Source organism: Rhinatrema bivittatum, chromosome 2 (genome assembly GCF_901001135.1).
Source record: "Rhinatrema bivittatum chromosome 2, aRhiBiv1.1, whole genome shotgun sequence".
Taxonomy (NCBI): domain Eukaryota; kingdom Metazoa; phylum Chordata; class Amphibia; order Gymnophiona; family Rhinatrematidae; genus Rhinatrema; species Rhinatrema bivittatum.
Window position 1 is genome coordinate 466,472,722 of NC_042616.1, and position 7,877 is coordinate 466,480,598.

Below are 7,877 nucleotides of genomic sequence, written 5' to 3' on the forward strand. Positions count from 1 at the left end.
GCAGGAGGTTGTTCAGCGAGGCGCCGGAACCCTCGCTGAACGACCTCCTGCAGTCTATCTCCTGCCGGCGCCATTTTCCGTACGAAAACGATTCGCGGCGGGAAATCGCTCCCTGACCCCGCTGGACCTCCAGGAACTTTTGGCCAGCTTGTGGGGGGCCTCCTGACCCCCACGAGACTTGCCAAAAGTCCAGCGGGGGTCCGGAAGGACCTCCTGCCGTCCAATCGTGTTCGTCTATGGCCGCCGCCATTTTTTGGCGCCATTTTGGAAAATGGCGCCGGCTGAAGACAACAAGATTCAGGAGCAGGAGCCCATTCCGGACCGCTGCCGTTCCGGACCGCCGCTGGACCCGCAGGTTATTTAAGTCATTTGGGGGGGGTTCGGGAGGGTGGGGGATTTAATTTAAAGGGTCGGGGGTGGGTTTTAGGGGGTTTTAATGTGCCGGTTTTGCGATTTTTCGATTTTTAGATTTTTCACGATTTTTCACGATTTTTCACGATATTTTACCCCCCCAAACGGCAACAATATGATTCCCTCCCCCTCCCAGCCGAAATCGATCGTTAAGACGATCGAGGACACGATTCACATCCCTAGTTGACAGTGGTTGTGTTGCTGTTCCTATTGGGAGGGTAGGGGTTCCTGAGGCTGCCATCGATGGGCTGGAGTGGGCTGGGTGAGGTTCAGAGATTGTCTGGCATGGCAGTTGACTGTGGGGTAGTCATTGGTGGTCCAGCATGGGATTAAAATAAAAATGGACCATACCAAAGGGTCCAGCTGTGACACTATTGTCAACTGCACATTGCTGGGGTGGGGTCACACCTAGAAAATCTGATGGACAGCTATGTGCCAGCAACCAGTCACAGAAGAGATATGAGAGAAAGTCATTGGTGGTTCAGCAAGTTAGCTGACTGTGGAACAGTCATTGGTAGTCCGGCGTGGGGTCAGGATGGGTCCAAATGGCATCATCAATGGTCCAGTATAGGGTCGGGTCAAGATAAAGTCATGAACAGTTTAGCACAACGAGAACTTGACTCAAGGGTATGGCCTCCACCATCCATGGTTCCCATATCTGGCTCTGCATGGAGGACTGCTGTGTTCCTTGGTTGCAGAGTCAGATGATGAGCTTGTCTTCTGGGAGAACATGAGCCCATTCAAACGGGTAAGGGTTCTGTTCATTTCCCATATGGATGAGACAAGTCCACATAGGATATCCACAATGTCATTAGATGAAGCTTTACTCTGTTAGCCAAAACAGTGACTTCAGCAGTGCTCTCCCTTTGTAATGAATCAGCTCCTGAGGAGGGAGGAGTTAGCAATCTGTAATGCTCTACTCCTCAAGAAGGGAGGAGTTAGCAATCTGTAATGAATCAGCTCCCAAGGAGGGAGGAGTTAGCAATCTTGTTACGCCACGGTCCCTAAGGAAAGCGGAGTTAGCGATCTGTAAGGAATCTAATAAGGGGTTAGCAATCTTGTTGTGAAAGCTCTGTGCTAGAGCTGGAAGTTAGCAATCTTTTATCAGAGGCGTGCTTGGAGCGGGTACTCGGCTGTAAAGGAATGTAGATAGGTGGATCCTTAGGCCGATGGCAGATGACAGCGCCCCCAGGAGGATAACCTGAGAGGGACCACCGGCTAGGCTTGGGTATGGAGACAGACACAGATAGTTCTTTTATTAGACAGGTTAGTAGAACCACCAGAGGTGGCAGTAGTGAGCTGATATACCTGGCAGGGCTGAAGTCCCTCAGTAACTGGAACAGCGATCCCAGGGTTGCTGAGCTGCAGAGAGACTATAGATAGTGAGTAGACAGGGTATGATGTGTTCATAATCAGAACTAGATGACAAAACTTACATAAGGTCTTCAAGAAACTCAGTATTTATTTATTTATTTATTTATTTATTTATTTAATTAAGAGTTTTTATATACCATCATTAAGTTATTCACCGTCATAACGGTTTACAATAGGGCACCTATATTAATAAGTATGGGTCGTACATTACATAGGTTGTGCCATTACTATTCGGTAACAAAAAAGGCGTTAATTTCCGGTGATTGAGTGTTTCATAATAATGAGTCCAGAGGGTTGTCTACAGTTAAAAAGGTTGAGCTACTTCAGTAAGGAGTGTTAAATTAGGCATTCGGTGCTTTATGCCACATATCTTTGCTTAAATGCCTGCATCAATTTTCTTTTTTTTTTTTTTTTCCCAGTAGCTGGAAAGGGTTCCAGTAGCTGGAAAGGGTTAGGCCCTCGAGGAGCGAGTACCTGGTTCCAGGGAAAGCTCTGAGAGAGCAATGGTAACTCACAAATGTCTGTATCTGCGATAGCATCCAGGCAGTAGAAAATCTTCAGAGTGTTCAGGAACATGGGCCCTCAAGGAGCGAGTACCGGTTCCTATCGGCAATCTGAAATAAAGAAAAGAGAGCGAGGCCCCTGAGGAGCGGGTACCCCTGGTAAGTCCGAGGAGGCAGAGTAGCTTGGACGAATCCAGTATGTGATTCCGAATCCTTGTCCTTGCTAACTCAATCTGTTAGCGTTTACTGAAACCTTTTATATTGGAAGCAGATGATATCAATTCAGGGGGATGCCTCCGAGGTTCGCGCCCTTGCCGGTACATCAATTGGAGTGAGCGCTCGCGCCCTACGTCATCAGAAACATGGCGGATCCGCAGCGTCGTGCCGGTCCAGGGATGCCGGAGGGAGAAGGCAGGAAGATGCCGCGACACTAACCGTCCATCAGACCTGGAGGGAGTTGCCACAGAGGTCGAGCAGTGACGGTCGCAACACCCTTGCAAACAGTCTGGATTCTCTTTGCAGTCAATATATTTCCTTCCATGCATTCCATCTCTTGGTGTATAGCTATCTATGCGATAGTGGTGGAGTAAACAGCGCACACATATGGAGCAAAATGCAATGTAGATAATGCATATGCCTTGATTTCAAACTACAATAGAATTTATCATTGATTAATGTACACTGCTGATGTGACTGTGTCTACAATAAAAGACTCTCCTTCTGAAATGTATTGATCAGTGATTTATGCTAGCCATGCATTATCTTCATTGTGTATAGTTATCCAAGCCATTACCACATTGGTCGCAATGTGTTCCTGCCTTGCAATGTGTTCCTGCCTTGCAAGCACCACTCTCCGACATTGTTCTGCTAACAATGTCGGAGAGTGGTGCTTCTGTTGGTCGGAGAGTGCTGTGATCTGCAGCCCCACTACTGACTGTAATATTCATGGACCTTTGCTGCTGTGGTGAGATTGGTGCAGTCTATGGGGAAGGCCCCATAGGCCCGCATTGACTGCTAGAGAAGCTACGCTGGAAGAGACTGGACTGGGCTTCACCTATACCAACCCCTTTCTCCTTGGGTTGAGCGCTCGGGTTTTGGGGACTGTCAGGTCTTAGGTGAGAGTCTTTGAGGCAAAGGTGTATGTACAGGTGAAGGGCCAGGCTAGGGTCAGGACAGGCAGCAAGCAAAAATGGTTGAGATCCAGGCAAGGGTCAGAGGCAGGCAACAAGCAAGAATGGTCAAGGTCCAGGCAAGGTTCACAGGCAGGTGGCAAATAAGAATGGTCAAGGTCCACACAGGGGTTAATATCCAGAAGTCTGTCCAAGGGTAGGCCAGCGAGCAAAGAGAAGGAATGATATTGAAGAGCAGGAAGAAGGCAAGGAGCTGGATAAGATGAGGCAGGCTGGGCTGGAAGACGAAGCAAGGTTTGGCTGAAAGATGAGGCAAGACGGAACCAGGAACACAAGTAGCAACACACATTGCACTGAAGCAGGAGACCTGTTGCTGAGGCAAAGAAGAGATATCCAAAGGGCCCTTTAGTAGGGCAGCAGCTGATGATGTCATCCAAGGGCATCTTTTCCTGCCACAAGACCTTTAAATGGTGCGAGTTTGGGCTCGTGTGTGCCTAAGGAAGATGCTAGAGGCAGCGGTTCAGGTGGCATCCTGCCATGCCAGCAGAGACTGGTGGCAACTGTCATGAGAGAGGGGCCTGGGCACCAGCACTATTGGGATGAGTGCAGCAGCTTGCGGGGAAATTCCACACGCCACCAAACATAACACTGACTACAGTGGCACCTGTAGAAACAATACTCGTGCTGGTTCTAGGTGTTGCTGGTATATCTGGGATGTCTGTCATTAATGTGTCTGGCCATGTAAAGTGGAGTCAACAATCTGACTGACGTCTTGTGTAGCAGGTTGCAGTGTCTCACTTGGAAGTTGCAGACTATCAGTAAGTTGCTCTGCAGTGCCCATTACAGGAGGATCCAGAGATGCTGGATATTCTCTTCGGCCTCACCCTCTGTGGCATGCGCCTTTATGGCAGATCACTTTGAAGCTATCGGCTGATGATCACCTGGGAAAATATCAAAAGACATCAGAGCTAAGTATTGAGAATGTTACATCCTTCTGACCCCCATCAGCTAGTTCTCTTTACCCAGAGATACATTCCCTGCCAAACTCACCTGCTTCTTCTGCATCATCCATATTGGTGCTACCAGTATGGATACCAGCAAAAGAGTTCTGTAAGAGTCCCCTGGACCAGGTCTTTCGCTGGCATCAGCTGCACTTCACATGGTGGGTATACTTCCTTCCAGCTCTTGGATCTCTCAATGAGTGCCAACTTGGCCTTGACAGCTATCCTGGTGTCCCGTCAAATGCTTCAGCTGGTCTAATGTCTTGGTCATCACTGACAGGCTGCTGATATCCTTAGTGATGCTCTCCCAGATCTTCCTCTTGTTCTTCATGTTATGACTTGTATGTGTGTAGGCCCTGGGCCAAGGTGAGAGGTGTTACTGCCCACAGGGAGGAGCCCTGTGAGCCTCACCATTGGGAAGCATGGCCTCAGCAGACGTCAGACACATCTGTGGAATAGAGTCTTTATTAGAGAAATAGAAAGACACAGCCCATGGAGCTGGAGATGTAGCAATAAACAGTTCTGAACAGAGGGTATACCCCAGAGGGAATACCTCAGAAGTGCGTATCCGGTGATGGTCCGCAGAACAGGGTACGCCGAGAAAGTCTGTCCAAAGTGATGATGTGGTAGTGGCCTGCAGCGCAGGGTACACCGAGGAAATCCTCACACTGAGTTGGTGAGGTGGTGCCCCGAGGTATGGGAACACGGGCGAGAGTCTAATAGCGAAGGTGCAGTAGTGGCCTGCAGCGTAGGGTACACCGAGGGTATCCTCACACTGAGTTGTTATGGTGGTGACTCGAGGAACAGGCACACAGATGAGGGTCTTGTGGCAGTGGTGTGGTAGTGGTTTGCAGCGCAGGGTACACCGAAATAGTTCCTTACTAGAGAAGACATGGTAGTGGCCCAAGGTACAGGGTACACCGGAAAGTCTCACAAGGTAGTAGATACAAAGGTGGACCATAGAGTCAAGGTACTCACAGAGAAGTAGTTCCTGGCGAGGTCCCGGGAAACGGGAGAAGACAGTAGTTCAAGGCAGAAGGCCCTCCGAGAAGCAGATAGCCAGAGCCGAGGAAGGGCCCCAGAGGAGTGAGTACCCAGAACGTCTCACGCCAAAGTGCAGTCTTCAGGAACAGGAAGTCTGTAGGGACGGAGCAGATTCAGCAACGAGGGAAATCCTTGCTAACTCCTCGATAGGCAGGGGCAAACAGTTTAAGTACAGCAGAGCGAAGACGTCATCTGGAGGGGTCGCCCCTGAGGCTCCCACCATGATGTGTACAAGAGTGGCCCATGTATGCACGTGCGTGCCTAAGTAATCCCTGAGGCAAGATGGCGGTCGGCAGCATCCACGCTGTCCCGGGAACGGCAGGCAGGTCAGCAATCGCTGGCAGAGGCCACCATTCTCCTCAATACTGAAAAGGCAGCAAAGAAAGAGGTGAGAATTAGTGGTCACAGCCATCTGTGACCGACGGGCATAACACTTCAAGGATGTCTTCTATCTGAAGAGCACATTGTGCTTCTTGCAGTCCTGCCAGACCAGAAGATCCATCTCTTCCTCCGTGAAGTGCTCATTGCATTAAAATTATTTCTCTTCCAGCTGCTGTTTCCTGCCTGCTCATCGCTCCTAGATGATGACTAGAGTGGGTACCTACCTCGCTGAGCACTACTCCCACTACCTCCCCTCTCCCTTCTCCTCCCCTTTTCCATCTCCTTGATATGACTTCTCCACCCGCTTTCTTTCTCCCCTTCTAAACCTCTCCTAGCTCCCACACACCATTTTCCTTCCACCCCATCTCCCTTCCCTGGCTACACTCCACCAGCTCATGCATGAAACTCCTTCTATCCTCTCTATCACCACTTGCCTGCCTATCATGCTTGTCCACTCCCCCACTTTCATCTCCTACGTTATGCTCCATTCATTCCACAGCCATGAACTCCTAAAAACATAAGAACATAAGAAATTGCCATGCTGGATCAGACCAATGGTCTATCAAGCCCAGCATCCTGTTTCCAACAAAGGCCAAACCAGGCCACAAGAACCTGGCAAGTACCCAAACACCAAGAAGATCCCTTGCTACTGATGCAATTAATAGCAGTGGCTATTCCCTATGTCAACTTGATTAATAGCAGATAATGGACTTCTCATCCAAGAACTTATCCAAACCTTTTTTGAACCCAGCTACACTAACTGCACTAACCACATCCTTTGGCAACAAATTCCAGACCTTAATTGTGAGTTGAGTGAAAAAGAAATTTCTTCGATTAGTCTTAAATGTGCTACTTGCTAACTTCATGGAGTGCCCCCTAGTCCTTCTATTATCTGAAAGTGTAAATAACCAATTCACATCTACTCATTCAAGACCTCTCATTATTTTAAAGACCTCTATCATATCCCCCTTCAGCTGTCTCCTCTCCAAGCTGAACAGCCCTAATCTCTTCAGCCTTTCCTCATAGGGAAGCTGTTCTATCCCCTCTATCATTTTGGTTGCCCTTCTCTGTACCTTCTCCATCTCAACTATATCTTTTATGAGATGCGGCAACCAGAATTGTACACAGTATTCAAGGTGCGGTCTCACCATGGAGCGATACAGAGGCATTATGATATTTTCCATTTTATTAACCATTCCCTTCCTAATAATTCCTAACATTCTGTTTGATTTTTTGACTGCTGCAGCACACCTAGCCGACAATTTCAAAGTATTTTACACTATGATGCCTAGATCTTTTTCCTGGGTGGTAGCTCCTAATATGGAACCTAACATCGTGTAACTCAGCAAGGGTTATTTTTCCCTATATGCAACATCTTGCCCTTGTCCACATTAAATTTCATCTGCCATTTGGATGTCCAATCTTCCAGTCTCGCAAGGACCTCCTGTAATGTATCACAATCCGCTTGTCATTTAACTACTCTGAATAATTGTGAATCATCTGCAAATTTGATAACCTTAATCATCGTATTCATTTCCAGATCATTTATAAATATATAGGAAAGCACCTGTCCAAGTGCAGATCCCTGAGGCTCTCCACTGCTTACCCTTTTCCACTGAAAAAATTGACCATTTAATCCTACTCTCTGTTTCCTGTCTTTTAACCAGTTTGTAATCCACGAAAGGACATTGCCGCCTATCCCATGACATTTCAGTTTTCTTAGAAGCCTCTCATGAGGGACTTTGTCAAATGCCTTCTGAAAATCCAAATACACTATATCTACCGGTTCACCTTTATCCACATGTCTATTAACCCCTTCAAAAAAAATGAAGCAGATTTGTTAGGCAAGACTTCCCTTGGGTAAATCCATGTTGACTGTGTTCATTTAAACCATGTCTTTCTATATGCTCTACGATTTTATTTTTTGAATAGTTTCCACTATTTTTCCCAGCACTGAAGTCAAGCTCACTGGTCTACAGTTTCCCACATCGCCCCTGGAGCCCTTTTTAAATATTGGGGTTACATTGGCCACT